A 14,955-nucleotide genomic window follows, 5' to 3' on the forward strand; every position below is an offset into this window, starting at 1 on the left:
CAGTCAAAGTTTGGACACCTACTCATTCAAGGGTTTTTCTTTTCTTTTGACTATTTTCTACATTGTAGATTAATAGTGAAGACCTCAAACTATGTAATAACACATTGAATCAGTAGTAACCAAAAAAAGTGTTAAATCAAAATATTTTAGATTATTCAAAGTAGCCACCCTTTTCTTTGACAGCTTTGCACACTTGGCATTCTCTCAACCAGCTTCACCTGGAATGCTTTTCCAACAGTCTTGAAGGAGTTCCCACATATGCTGTTTTTCCTTCACTCTGCGGTCCAACTCATCCCAAACCATCTCAATTGGGTTGAGTTTGGGTGATTGTGGAGGCCAGGTCATCTGATGCAGCACTCCATCACTCTCCTTCTTGGTCAAATAGACCTTACATAGCCTGGAGGTGTGTTTTCGGTCATTGTCCTGTTGAAAAACATGATCGTCCCACTAAGCGCAAACCAGATGGGATGGCGTATCGCTGCAGAATGCTGTGGTAGACATGTTGGTTGTTAGTCTTGAATTCTAAATAAATCAGCGACGGTGTCACCAGCAAAGCACCCCTACACCATCACCCTACCTCCTTCATGCTTCACGGTGGGAACCACACATGCGGAGATCATCCGTTCACCTACTCTGTGTCTCACAAAGACACGGCGGTTGGAACCAAAAATCTCAAATGTGGACTCGTCAGACCAGACAGATTTCCACCAGTCCGTTGCTCGTGTTTCTTTGCCCAAGCTAGTCTCTTCTTATTGATGTCCTTTAGTATTGGTTTCTTTGCAGCAATTTGACCACGAAGGCCTGATTCACCCAGTCTTTGAACAGTTGATGTTGAGATGTGTCTGTTACTTGAACTGTGAAGCATTTATTTGGGCTGCAATTTCTGAGGCTGGTAACTAATGAACTTATCCTCTGCATCAGAGGTAACTCTGGGTCTTCCATTCCTGTGACGGTCCTCATGAGAGCCAGTTTCATCATAGCGCTTGATGGGTTTTGCGACTGCACTTGAAGAAACTTTTTTCCGGATTGACTGACCTTAATTTCTTAAAATAATGATGGACTGTCATTTCTCTTTGCTTATTTGAGCTGTTCTTGCCATAATATGGACTTGGTCTTTTACCAAATAGGGCTATCTTCTGTATACCACCCCTACCTTGTCACAACACAACTGATTGGATCAAATACATAAAGAAAAATAAATTCCACAAATAAACTCTTAACAAGACACACCTGTTAATTTAAATGCATTCCACATGACTACCTCAAGAAGCTGGTTATGAGAATGCCAAGAGTGTGCAAAGGTGTCAAGGCAAAGGGTGGCTATTTATATAAAATATATTTTGATTTAACACTTTTTGGTTTCAACATGATTCCATATGTGTTATTTCATAGTTTTGATGTCTTCACTATTATTCTACAATGTAGAAAATAGTCAAAATAAAGAAAACCCTGGAATGAGATGGTGTGTCCAAACTTTTGACTGGTACTGTACATACACTGCTCAACAAAAATAAAGGGAACACTAAAATAACACATCCTAGATCTAAATGAATGAAATATTCTTATTAAATACTTGTTTCTTTACATAGTTGCATGTGCTGACAACAAAATAACACAAAAATAATCGATGAAAATCCAATTTATCAACCCATGGAGGTCTGGATTTGGAGTCACACTCAAAATTAAAGTGGAAAACCACACTACAGGCTGATCCAACTTTGATGTAATTTCCTTAAAACAAGTCAAAATGAGGCTCAGTAGTGTGTGTGGCCTCCACGTGCCTGTATGACCTCCCTACAACACATGGGCATGCTCCTGATGAGGTGGCGGATGGTCTCCTGAGGGATCTCCTTCCAGACCTGGACTAAAGCATCCTAAACTCCTGGACAGTCTGTGGTGCAACGTGGCGTTGGTGGATGGAGTGAGACATGACGACCCAGATGTGCTCAATTGGATTCAGGTCTGGGGAACGGGCGGGCCAGTCCATAGCATCAATGCCTTCCTCTTGCAGGAACTGCTGACACACTCCAGCCACACTCCAGCCACACAGCATTGTCTTGCATTAGGAGGAACCCAGGGTCAACCGCACCAGCATATGGTCTCATAAGGGGTCTGAGGATCTCATCTCGGTACCTAATGGCAGTCAGGCTACCTCTGGCGAACACATGGAGGGCTGTGCGGCCCCCCAAATAAATGCCACCCCACACCATGACTGACCCACCGCCAAACCGGTCATGCTGGAGGATGTTGGAGGCAGCAGAACGTTCTCCACGGCGTCTCCAGACTCTGTCACGTCTGTCACATGTGCTCAGTGTGAACCTGCTTTCATCTGTGAAGAGCACAGGGCGCCAGTGGCGAATTTGCCAATCTTGGTGTTCTCTGGCAAATGCTAAACGTCCTGCACGGTGTTGGGCTGTAAGCACAAACCCCACCTGTGGACGTCGGGCCCTCATACCACCCTCATGGAGTCTGTTTCTGACCGTTTGAGCAGACACATGCACATTTGTGGCCTGCTGGAGGTCATTTTGCAGGGCTCTGGCAGTGCTCCTCCTGCTCCTCCTTGCACAAAGGTGGAGATAGCGGTCCTGCTGCTGGGTTGTTGCCCTCCTACGGCCTCCTCCACATCTCCTGATGTACTGGCCTGTCTCCTGGTAGCGCCTCCATGTTCTGGACACTACGCTGACAGACACAGCAAACCTTCTTGCCACAGCTCACATTGATGTGCCATCCTGGATGAGCTGCACTACCTGAGCCACTTGTGTGGGTTGTAGACTCCGTCTCATGCTACCACTAGAGTGAAAGCACCGCCAGCATTCAAAAGTGACCAAAACATCAGCCAGGAAGCATAGGAACTGAGAAGTGGTCTGTGGTCACCACCTGCAGAACGACTCCTTTATTGGGGGTGTCTTGCTAATTGCCTATAATTTCCACCTGTTGTCTATTCCATTTTCACAACAGCATGTGGCATTTATTGTCAATCAGTGTTGCTTCCTAAGTGGACAGTTTGATTTCACAGAAGTGTGATTGACTTGGAGTTACATTGTGTTGTTTAAGTGTTCCCTTTATTTTTTTGAGCAGTGTATATTGATTTAATGATCATTCACCGCAATTGAGCCTATATCTTCCTGCAGCCTTCCTTGACATAATCTCATGAGGTTAACATATTGTAAATAAATAGCTAAAACACTAATCCATAGTTTCCAATGAATAAATTCTTCCAGCATACAAGTGTGTAGGAACATCATGGTCAACATCAGGGAATGAACATCAGGGAATGATGGAGTGATATAGACAGGGAAAAGGACTGATGGAGTAGTTAAAGGGAGGGGTAAAGGACTGATAGAGTAGTTAGAGGGAGGGGTAAAGGACTGATAGAGTAGTTAGAGGGAGGGTAAAGGACTGATAGAGTAGTTAGAGGGAGGGGTAAAGGACTGATAGAGTAGTTAGAGGGACGGTAAAGGACTGATAGAGTAGTTAGAGGGAGGGGTAAAGGACTGATAGAGTAGTTAGAGGGAGGGGTAAAGGACTGATAGAGTAGTTAGAGGGAGGGGTAAAGGACTGATAGAGTAGTTAGAGGGAGGGTAAAGGACTGATAGAGTAGTTAGAGGGAGGGGTAAAGGACTGATAGAGTAGTTAGAGGGAGAGGTAAAGGACTGATAGAGTAGTTAGAGGGAGGGGTAAAGGACTGATAGAGTAGTTAGAGGGAGGAGTAAAGGACTGATAGAGTAGTTAGAGGGACGGTAAAGGACTGATAGAGTAGTTAGAGGGAGGGGTAAAGGACTGATAGAGTAGTTAGAGGGACGGGTAAAGGACTGATGGAGTAGTTAGAGGGAGGGGTAAAGGAGTGATAGAGTAGTTAGAGGGATGGTAAAGGACTGATAGAGTAGTTAGAGGGAGGGGTAAAGGACTGATAGAGTAGTTAGAGGGAGGGGTAAAGGACTGATAGAGTAGTTAGAGGGAGGGGTAAAGGACTGATAGAGTAGTTAGAGGGAGGGGTAAAGGACTGATAGAGTAGTTAGAGGGAGGGGTAAAGGACTGATAGAGTAGTTAGAGGGAGGGGTAAAGGACTGATAGAGTAGTTAGAGGGAGGGGTAAAGGACTGATAGAGTAGTTAGAGGGAGGGGTAAAGGACTGATAGAGTAGTTAGAGGGAGGGGTAAAGGACTGATAGAGTAGTTAGAGGGAGGGGTAAAGGACTGATAGAGTAGTTAGAGGGAGGGGTAAAGGACTGATAGAGTAGTTAGAGGGAGGGGTAAAGGACTGATAGAGTAGTTAGAGGGACGGGTAAAGGACTGATAGAGTAGTTAGAGGGAGGGGTAAAGGACTGATAGAGTAGTTAGAGGGAGGGGTAAAGGACTGATAGAGTAGTTAGAGGGACGGTAAAGGACTGATAGAGTAGTTAGAGGGAGGGGTAAAGGACTGATAGAGTAGTTAGAGGGACGGGTAAAGGACTGATAGAGTAGTTAGAGGGAGGGGTAAAGGACTGATAGAGTAGTTAGAGGGAGGGGTAAAGGACTGATAGAGTAGTTAGAGGGAGGGGTAAAGGACTGATAGAGTAGTTAGAGGGAGGGGTAAAGGACTGATAGAGTACTTAGAGGGAGGGGTAAAGGACTGATAGAGTAGTTAGAGGGAGGGGTAAAGGACTGATAGAGTAGTTAGAGGGAGGGGTAAAGGACTGATAGAGTAGTTAGAGGGACGGTAAAGGACTGATAGAGTAGTTAGAGGGAGGGGTAAAGGACTGATAGAGTAGTTAGAGGGAGGGGTAAAGGACTGATAGAGTAGTTAGAGGGAGAGGTAAAGGACTGATAGAGTAGTTAGAGGGAGGGGTAAAGGACTGATAGAGTAGTTAGAGGGAGGGGTAAAGGACTGATAGAGTAGTTAGAGGGAGGGGTAAAGGACTGATAGAGTAGTTAGAGGGAGGGGTAAAGGACTGATAGAGTAGTTAGAGGGAGGGGTAAAGGACTGATAGAGTAGTTAGAGGGAGAGGTAAAGGACTGATAGAGTAGTTAGAGGGAGGGGTAAAGGACTGATAGAGTAGTTAGAGGGAGGGGTAAAGGACTGATAGAGTAGTTAGAGGGAGGGGTAAAGGACTGATAGAGTAGTTAGAGGGAGGGGTAAAGGACTGATAGAGTAGTTAGAGGGAGGGGTAAAGGACTGATAGAGTAGTTAGAGGGAGGGGTAAAGGACTGATAGAGTAGTTAGAGGGAGGGGTAAAGGACTGATAGAGTAGTTAGAGGGAGGGGTAAAGGACTGATAGAGTAGTTAGAGGGACGGTAAAGGACTGATAGAGTAGTTAGAGGGAGGGGTAAAGGACTGATAGAGTAGTTAGAGGGAGGGGTAAAGGACTGATAGAGTAGTTAGAGGGAGGGGTAAAGGACTGATAGAGTAGTTAGAGGGAGGGTAAAGGACTGATAGAGTAGTTAGAGGGAGGGGTAAAGGACTGATAGAGTAGTTAGAGGGAGGGGTAAAGGACTGATAGAGTAGTTAGAGGGAGGGGTAAAGGACTGATAGAGTAGTTAGAGGGAGGGGTAAAGGACTGATAGAGTAGTTAGAGGGAGGGGTAAAGGACTGATAGAGTAGTTAGAGGGAGGGGTAAAGGACTGATAGAGTAGTTAGAGGGAGGGGTAAAGGACTGATAGAGTAGTTAGAGGGAGGGGTAAAGGACTGATAGAGTAGTTAGAGGGAGGGGTAAAGGACTGATAGAGTAGTTAGAGGGAGGGGTAAAGGACTGATAGAGTAGTTAGAGGGAGGGGTAAAGGACTGATAGAGTAGTTAGAGGGAGGGGTAAAGGACTGATAGAGTAGTTAGAGGGAGGGGTAAAGGACTGATAGAGTAGTTAGAGGGAGGGGTAAAGGACTGATAGAGTAGTTAGAGGGAGGGGTAAAGGACTGATAGAGTAGTTAGAGGGAGGGGTAAAGGACTGATAGAGTAGTTAGAGGGAGGGTAAAGGACTGATAGAGTAGTTAGAGGGAGGGGTAAAGGACTGATAGAGTAGTTAGAGGGAGGGGTAAAGGACTGATAGAGTAGTTAGAGGGAGGGGTAAAGGACTGATAGAGTAGTTAGAGGGAGGGGTAAAGGACTGATAGAGTAGTTAGAGGGAGGGGTAAAGGACTGATAGAGTAGTTAGAGGGAGGGGTAAAGGACTGATAGAGTAGTTAGAGGGAGGGGTAAAGGACTGATAGAGTAGTTAGAGGGAGGGGTAAAGGACTGATAGAGTAGTTAGAGGGAGGGGTAAAGGACTGATAGAGTAGTTAGAGGGAGGGGTAAAGGACTGATAGAGTAGTTAGAGGGAGGGGTAAAGGACTGATAGAGTAGTTAGAGGGAGGGGTAAAGGACTGATAGAGTAGTTAGAGGGAGGGGTAAAGGACTGATAGAGTAGTTAGAGGGAGGGGTAAAGGACTGATAGAGTAGTTAGAGGGAGGGGTAAAGGACTGATAGAGTAGTTAGAGGGAGGGGTAAAGGACTGATAGAGTAGTTAGAGGGAGGGGTAAAGGACTGATAGAGTAGTTAGAGGGAGGGGTAAAGGACTGATAGAGTAGTTAGAGGGAGGGGTAAAGGACTGATAGAGTAGTTAGAGGGAGGGGTAAAGGACTGATAGAGTAGTTAGAGGGACGGGTAAAGGACTGATAGAGTAGTTAGAGGGAGGGGTAAAGGACTGATAGAGTAGTTAGAGGGAGGGGTAAAGGACTGATAGAGTAGTTAGAGGGAGGGGTAAAGGACTGATAGAGTAGTTAGAGGGAGGGGTAAAGGACTGATAGAGTAGTTAGAGGGAGGGGTAAAGGACTGATAGAGTAGTTAGAGGGAGGGGTAAAGGACTGATAGAGTAGTTAGAGGGAGGGTAAAGGACTGATAGAGTAGTTAGAGGGAGGGGTAAAGGACTGATAGAGTAGTTAGAGGGAGGGGTAAAGGACTGATAGAGTAGTTAGAGGGAGGGGTAAAGGACTGATAGAGTAGTTAGAGGGAGGGGTAAAGGACTGATAGAGTAGTTAGAGGGAGGGGTAAAGGACTGATAGAGTAGTTAGAGGGAGGGGTAAAGGACTGATAGAGTAGTTAGAGGGAGGGGTAAAGGACTGATAGAGTAGTTAGAGGGAGGGGTAAAGGACTGATAGAGTAGTTAGAGGGAGGGGTAAAGGACTGATAGAGTAGTTAGAGGGAGGGGTAAAGGACTGATAGAGTAGTTAGAGGGAGGGGTAAAGGACTGATAGAGTAGTTAGAGGGACGGGTAAAGGACTGATAGAGTAGTTAGAGGGAGGGGTAAAGGACTGATAGAGTAGTTAGAGGGAGGGGTAAAGGACTGATAGAGTAGTTAGAGGGAGGGGTAAAGGACTGATAGAGTAGTTAGAGGGAGGGGTAAAGGACTGATAGAGTAGTTAGAGGGAGGGGTAAAGGACTGATAGAGTAGTTAGAGGGAGGGGTAAAGGACTGATAGAGTAGTTAGAGGGAGGGGTAAAGGACTGATAGAGTAGTTAGAGGGAGGGGTAAAGGACTGATAGAGTAGTTAGAGGGAGGGGTAAAGGACTGATAGAGTAGTTAGAGGGAGGGGTAAAGGACTGATAGAGTAGTTAGAGGGAGGGGTAAAGGACTGATAGAGTAGTTAGAGGGAGGGGTAAAGGACTGATAGAGTAGTTAGAGGGACGGTAAAGGACTGATAGAGTAGTTAGAGGGAGGGGTAAAGGACTGATAGAGTAGTTAGAGGGAGGGGTAAAGGACTGATAGAGTAGTTAGAGGGACGGTAAAGGACTGATAGAGTAGTTAGAGGGAGGGGTAAAGGACTGATAGAGTAGTTAGAGGGAGGGGTAAAGGACTGATAGAGTAGTTAGAGGGAGGGGTAAAGGACTGATAGAGTAGTTAGAGGGAGGGGTAAAGGACTGATAGAGTAGTTAGAGGGAGGGGTAAAGGACTGATAGAGTAGTTAGAGGGAGGGGTAAAGGACTGATAGAGTAGTTAGAGGGAGGGGTAAAGGACTGATAGAGTAGTTAGAGGGAGGGGTAAAGGACTGATAGAGTAGTTAGAGGGAGGGGTAAAGGACTGATAGAGTAGTTAGAGGGAGGGGTAAAGGACTGATAGAGTAGTTAGAGGGAGGGGTAAAGGACTGATAGAGTAGTTAGAGGGAGGGGTAAAGGACTGATAGAGTAGTTAGAGGGAGGGGTAAAGGACTGATAGAGTAGTTAGAGTGAGGGGTAAAGGACTGATAGAGTAGTTAGAGGGAGGGGTAAAGGACTGATAGAGTAGTTAGAGGGACGGGTAAAGGACTGATAGAGTAGTTAGAGGGAGGGGTAAAGGACTGATAGAGTAGTTAGAGGGAGGGGTAAAGGACTGATGGAGTAGTTAGAGGGAGGGGTAAAGGACTGATAGAGTAGTTAGAGGGAGGGGTAAAGGACTGATAGAGTAGTTAGAGGGAGGGGTAAAGGACTGATAGAGTAGTTAGAGGGAGGGGTAAAGGACTGATAGAGTAGTTAGAGGGAGAGGTAAAGGACTGATAGAGTAGTTAGAGGGACGGTAAAGGACTGATAGAGTAGTTAGAGGGAGGGGTAAAGGACTGATAGAGTAGTTAGAGGGAGGGGTAAAGGACTGATAGAGTAGTTAGAGGGAGAGGTAAAGGACTGATAGAGTAGTTAGAGGGACGGTAAAGGACTGATAGAGTAGTTAGAGGGAGGGGTAAAGGACTGATAGAGTAGTTAGAGGGAGGGGTAAAGGACTGATAGAGTAGTTAGAGGGAGGGGTAAAGGACTGATAGAGTAGTTAGAGGGAGGGGTAAAGGACTGATAGAGTAGTTAGAGGGACGGGTAAAGGACTGATAGAGTAGTTAGAGGGAGGGGTAAAGGACTGATAGAGTAGTTAGAGGGATAGGTAAAGGACTGATAGAGTAGTTAGAGGGAGGGGTAAAGGACTGATAGAGTAGTTAGAGGGAGGGGTAAAGGACTGATAGAGTAGTTAGAGGGAGGGGTAAAGGACTGATAGAGTAGTTAGAGGGAGGGGTAAAGGACTGATAGAGTAGTTAGAGGGAGGGGTAAAGGACTGATAGAGTAGTTAGAGGGAGGGGTAAAGGACTGATAGAGTAGTTAGAGGGAGGGGTAAAGGACTGATAGAGTAATTAGAGGGACGGTAAAGGACTGATAGAGTAGTTAGAGGGAGGGGTAAAGGACTGATAGAGTAGTTAGAGGGAGGGGTAAAGGACTGATAGAGTAGTTAGAGGGAGGGGTAAAGGACTGATAGAGTAGTTAGAGGGAGGGGTAAAGGACTGATAGAGTAGTTAGAGGGACGGTAAAGGACTGATAGAGTAGTTAGAGGGAGGGGTAAAGGACTGATAGAGTAGTTAGAGGGAGGGGTAAAGGACTGATAGAGTAGTTAGAGGGACGGTAAAGGACTGATAGAGTAGTTAGAGGGAGGGGTAAAGGACTGATAGAGTAGTTAGAGGGAGGGGTAAAGGACTGATAGAGTAGTTAGAGGGAGGGGTAAAGGACTGATAGAGTAGTTAGAGGGAGGGGTAAAGGACTGATAGAGTAGTTAGAGGGACGGTAAAGGACTGATAGAGTAGTTAGAGGGAGGGGTAAAGGACTGATAGAGTAGTTAGAGGGAGGGGTCAGGCAGGTTCTTTCATGGCAGCTCCTCAAAGGTCCTGAGTGTTGCTGTGCTCCTGGTGTTCATGTAGCTGGAACAGACAACCCACGCTATGAAAACATGACCAACTACAACACATTGGACTTTACCTACTGTTACTAGCCTTAGCCCAGGCTGGTGAGTCTGTGTGTACACTGAAATATAGTCCTTCCCATCCTTATCACACACAAACAGCTGGGTGTGTGTATTCATGTGTTTGTTACCTGTTGAGCCTGTGCCTCCTGCAGATCTCCCAGTGTTTCCAGTAGGCCAGTGAAGGTGGGGCGGGCTGAGGGGTTAGCCTCCCAGCATGCCAACATGGTGCTGTAACTACAGACAAACACACACCAGTTATACTCAAGCCAAGTCTCTCTATGAGGTGAGGAACTCCGTGCTTCGAGCCACCTGTAAACTGTAGGACATGAGATTCTCCAGGAGAAGAGGAGACTTGGAGACAACTGGAGAGAGAAAGAGAGAAAGAAAGAGATCAAATGATGTGTAGATATACCTTTTAGCTCGTCTCCCTCTTACCCCTCTCCTCTATACTCTCTCTGCTCCTTGAATCCTGAGCTGGTGCTGCTCTCACTGCTGGACACACCTGTGAGTGAGTGAGTGAGTGAGTGAGTGAGTGAGTGAGTGAGTGAGTGAGTGAGTGAGTGAGTGAGTGAGTGAGTGAGTGAGTGAGCGAGAGAGAGAGAGTGAGAGAGTGAGAGAGTTGTGATTAGTGTGTTTTGGTAGTCAATATAGTCAATATAGAGTGATAGTCAACTTAAGGTTCTAACGCAGTGTGTTATCCCACTGGTTGAATCAATGTTTCCATGTCATTTCAACCCCAAAAACCTATGTGATGACGTTGAATCAACGTGGAAAACTGATTGGATTTGCAAAAAGTCAGCAACATACGGGCATTTCGTCTTTTTTTCTCCCAACGTTTAACCTAAATCCAATGACATGGTGATATTTTGTTGTTGATTTCAGGATGAATTCACATCAGTTGACAACCCAACCAAATGTAAATCAAGCATGGTGTGTTTATTGGTGTAAACTGGAGTTCAGTGTGTACAGATATGGAACTGAGCTGATTCTAAAAACACACACTGTGAGTGTTTAGGACTAGATACTCAGAACTACAGATTTGAGGATAATGTCACTCTTGCTCTTATTACAGATAATACCACAGAACATAAATTGATTGCAGAAGTGAGTCTATCTGTTTGCGTGCTTGAGGTTCATTTTGTAGCTCCATAAGAGGAAATAGGAGTTGGCTGTGAGATAGGTCTGTTAGTGTGACATTGACACCTTCTTCACAGCATAGAGATAGTCACAGCATAGAGATAGTCACTGAGTATTCAAAACATTAAGAACACCTGCTCTTTCCATGACATAGACGGACCACGTGAATCAAAATCAAATTTTATTTGTCACATACACATGTTTAGCAGATGTTATTGCGGGTGTAGCGAAATGCTTGTGTTTCTAGCTCCAACAGTGCAGTAATATCTAACAATTCACAACAATACACACAATACATACAACCTAAAAGTAAAATAATGGAATAAAGGAATATCTAAGTATTAGGATGAGCAATGTCAGAGTGGCATAGACTAAAATACAGTAGAATAGAATACAGTATATGCATATGAGATGAGAAAAGCAAAAATACGCAAACATTATTAAAGTGACTAGTGTTCCATTATTAAGTGGCCAGTGATTTCAAGTCTATGTATATGGGGCAGCAGCCTCTAAGGTGCAGGGTTACGTAACTGGGTGGAAGCTGCCTAGTGATGGCTATTTAAGTCTGATGGCCTTGAGATAGAGGCTGTTTTTCCGTCTCTCGGTCCCAGCTTTGATGCACCTGTACTGACCTCGCCTAATGGATGATAGCGGGGTGAACAGGCAGTGGCTCGGGTGGTTGTTGTCCTTGATGATCTTTTAGGCCTTCCTGTGACATCGGGTGTTGTAGGTGTCCTGGAGGGCAGGTAGTTTTCCCCGGTGATGCGTTGGGCAGACCGCACCACCCTCTGGAGAGCCTTGCGGTTGTGGGCAGTGCAGTTGCCTTACCAGGCTGTGATACAGCCCGATAGGATGCTCTCAATTGTGCATCTGTATGAGTTTGTGAGGGTTTTAGGTGCCAAGCCAAATTTCTTCAGCATCCTGAGGTTGAAGAGGCGCTGTTGCGCCTTCTTCACCACACTGTCTGTGGTACAAGCTATGATCCCTTATTGATATCACTTGTTAAATCCACTTCAATCAGTGTAGATGAAGGGGAGGAGACAGGTTAAAGAATGGTGCTGGAAGAAATGGCAGCAGTTTTACGGGCGCCCAACCAATTGTTGTGTTTTCTTTCACGTTATTTGTAACTTCTTTTGTACATAATGTTTCTGCAACCGTATCTTACGGCAAAAAAGAGCTTCTGGATATCAGGACATCAATCCCTCACCTCAGATTAGACAAAGATTTTTCCTACAACAAGTAAGACGCTCAAGACATTCTCCAAGGACATTCTCCAATTCTCCATTCGCCGACAATTAACGGGGATGTCGACAATTCTCCATTCGCCGACATCCCCATTATTTGCAAGAGGAAGCGACGCAGGTACAGAGGACAAAGAACCGGATGCCTGGTCAGGACCCGGAGAAGGCGACTGGGAAAGCTGCCGTTACCGTCGATACTACTCGCCAACGTGCAATCATTGGACAATAAACTAGACGAGGTACGATCACGAATATCCTACCAACGGGACATCAAAAACTGTAATATCCTATGTTTCACGGAATCGTGGCTGAACGACGACATGGATATTCAGCTAGCAGGATATACGCTGCACCGGCAAGATAGAACAGCACACTCCGGTAAGACGAGGGGGGGGCGGTCTGTGCATATTTGTAAACAACAGCTGGTGCACAAAATCTACGAAAGTGTCTAGATTTTGCTCGCCTGAAGTAGAGTATATTGTGATAAATTGCAGGCCACACTACTTGCATAGAGTTTTCAGCTATACTTTTCGTGGCCGTTTATTTACCACCACAGACAGATGCTGGCACTAAGACCGCACTCAGTCAGCTGTATAAGTAAATAAGCAAACAGGAAACCACTCACCCAGAGGCGGCGCTCCTAGTGGCCGGAGACTTTAATGCAGGGAAACTTAAATCAGTTCTACCAAATTTCTATCAACATGTTAAATGTGCAACCAGAGGGAGAAAAAAATTCTAGATCACCTGTACTCCACATACAGAGACGCGTACAAAGCTCTCGCTCGCCCTCCATTTGGTAAATCCGACCATAACGCTATCCTCCTGATTCCTGCTTACAAGCAAAAATGTAATCAGGAAGCATCAGTGACTCGGTCTATAAAAAAGTGGTCAGATGAAGCAGATGCTAAACTACATGACTGTTTTGGAACATGTTCTGCGATTCTTCCGATGGCATTGAGGAGTACACTACATCAGTCACTGGTTTTATCAATAAGTGCATTGAGGACGTCGTCCCCACAGTGACTGTATGTACATACCCCAACCAGAAGCCATGGATTACAGGCAACATTCGCACTGAGCTAAAGGGTAGAGCTGCCGCTTTCAAGGTGCGGGACTCTAACTCGGAAGCTTACAAGAAATCCTGCTATGCCCTGCGACGAACCATCAAACAGGCAAAGCGTCAATACAGGGCTAAGATTGAATCATACTACAACGGCTCCGACGCTCGTCTTATGTGGCAGGGCTTGCAAACTATTACAGACTACAAAGGGAAGCACAGCCGCGAGCTGCCCACTGACATGAGCCTACCAGACGAGCTAAATCACTTCTATGCTCGCTTCGAGGCAAGCAACACTGAGGCATGCATGAGAGCATCAGCTGTCCGGACGACTGTGTGATCACGCTCTCCGTAGCCGACGTGAATAAGACCTTTAAACAGGTCAACATTCACAAGGCTGCGGGGCCAGACGGATTACCAGGACGTGTGCTCCGGGCATGTGCTGACCAACTGGCAGGTGTCTTCACTGACATTTTCAACATGTCCCTGATTGAGTCTGTAATACCAACATGTTTCAAGCAGACCATCATAGTCCCTGTGCCCAAGAACACAAAGGCAACCTGCTTAAATGACTACAGACCCGTAGCACTCACGTCCATAGCCATGAAGTGCTTTGAAAGGTTGGTAATGGCTCACATCAACACCATTATCCCAGAAACCCTAGACCCACTCCAATTTGCATACCGCCCAAACAGATCCACAGATGATGCAATCTCTATTGCACTCCACACTGCCCTTTCCCACCTGGACAAAAGGAACACTTATGTAAGAATGCTAGTCATTGACGATAGCTCAGCATTCAACACCATAGTACCCTCACTGCTCATCACTAAGCTAAGGATTCTGGGACTAAACACCTCCCTCTGCAACTGGATCCTGGACTTCCTGACAGGTTGTCCCCAGGTGGTGGTAGGTAGCAACACATCTGCCACTCTGATCCTCAACACTGGAGCTCCACAGGGGTGCGTGCTCAGTCCCCTCCTGTACTCTCTGTTCACCCACGACTGCATGGCCAGGCACGACTCCAACACCATCATTAAGTTTGCAGACGACACAACAGTGGTAGGCCTGACCACCGACAACAACGAGACAGCCTATAGAGAGGAGGTCAGAGACCTGGCCGGGTGGTGCCAGAATAACAATCTATCCCTCAACGTAACCAAGACAAAAAAGGAGATGATTGTGGACTACAGGAAAAGGAGGACCGAGCACGCCCCCATTCTCATCGACGGGGCTGTAGTGGAGCAGGTTGAGAGCTTCAAGCTCCTTGGTGTCCACATCAACAACAAACTAGAATGGTCCAAACACACCAAGACAGTCGGGAAGAGGGCACAACAAAACCTATTCCCCCTCAGGAAACTAAAAAGATTTGGCATGGGTCCTGAGATCCTCATAAGGTTTCTACAGCTGCAACATCGAGAGCATCCTGACTGGTTGCATCACTGCCTGGTAAGGCAATTGCTCGGCCTCTGACCGCGAGGCACTACAGAGGGTAGTGTGTACGGCCCAGTACATCACTGAGGCTAAGCTGCCTGCCATCCAGGACCGCTACACCAGGCGGTGTCAGAGGAAGGCCCTAAAAATTGTCAAAGACCCCAGCCACCCCAGTCATAGACTGTTCTCTCTATTACCGCATGGCAAGCGGTACCGGAGTGCCAAGTCTAGGACAAAAAGGCTTCTCAACTGTTTTTACCCCCAATCCATAAGACTCCTGAACAGGTAATCAAATGACTACCCAGACAATTTGCATTGTGTGCCCCCCCAAACCCCTTTTTGTACGCTGCTGCTACTCTCTGTTTATCATATATGCATAGTCACTTTAACT

This window comes from Salmo salar, chromosome ssa19 (assembly GCF_905237065.1).
Source record: "Salmo salar chromosome ssa19, Ssal_v3.1, whole genome shotgun sequence".
Taxonomy (NCBI): Eukaryota; Metazoa; Chordata; class Actinopteri; order Salmoniformes; family Salmonidae; genus Salmo; species Salmo salar.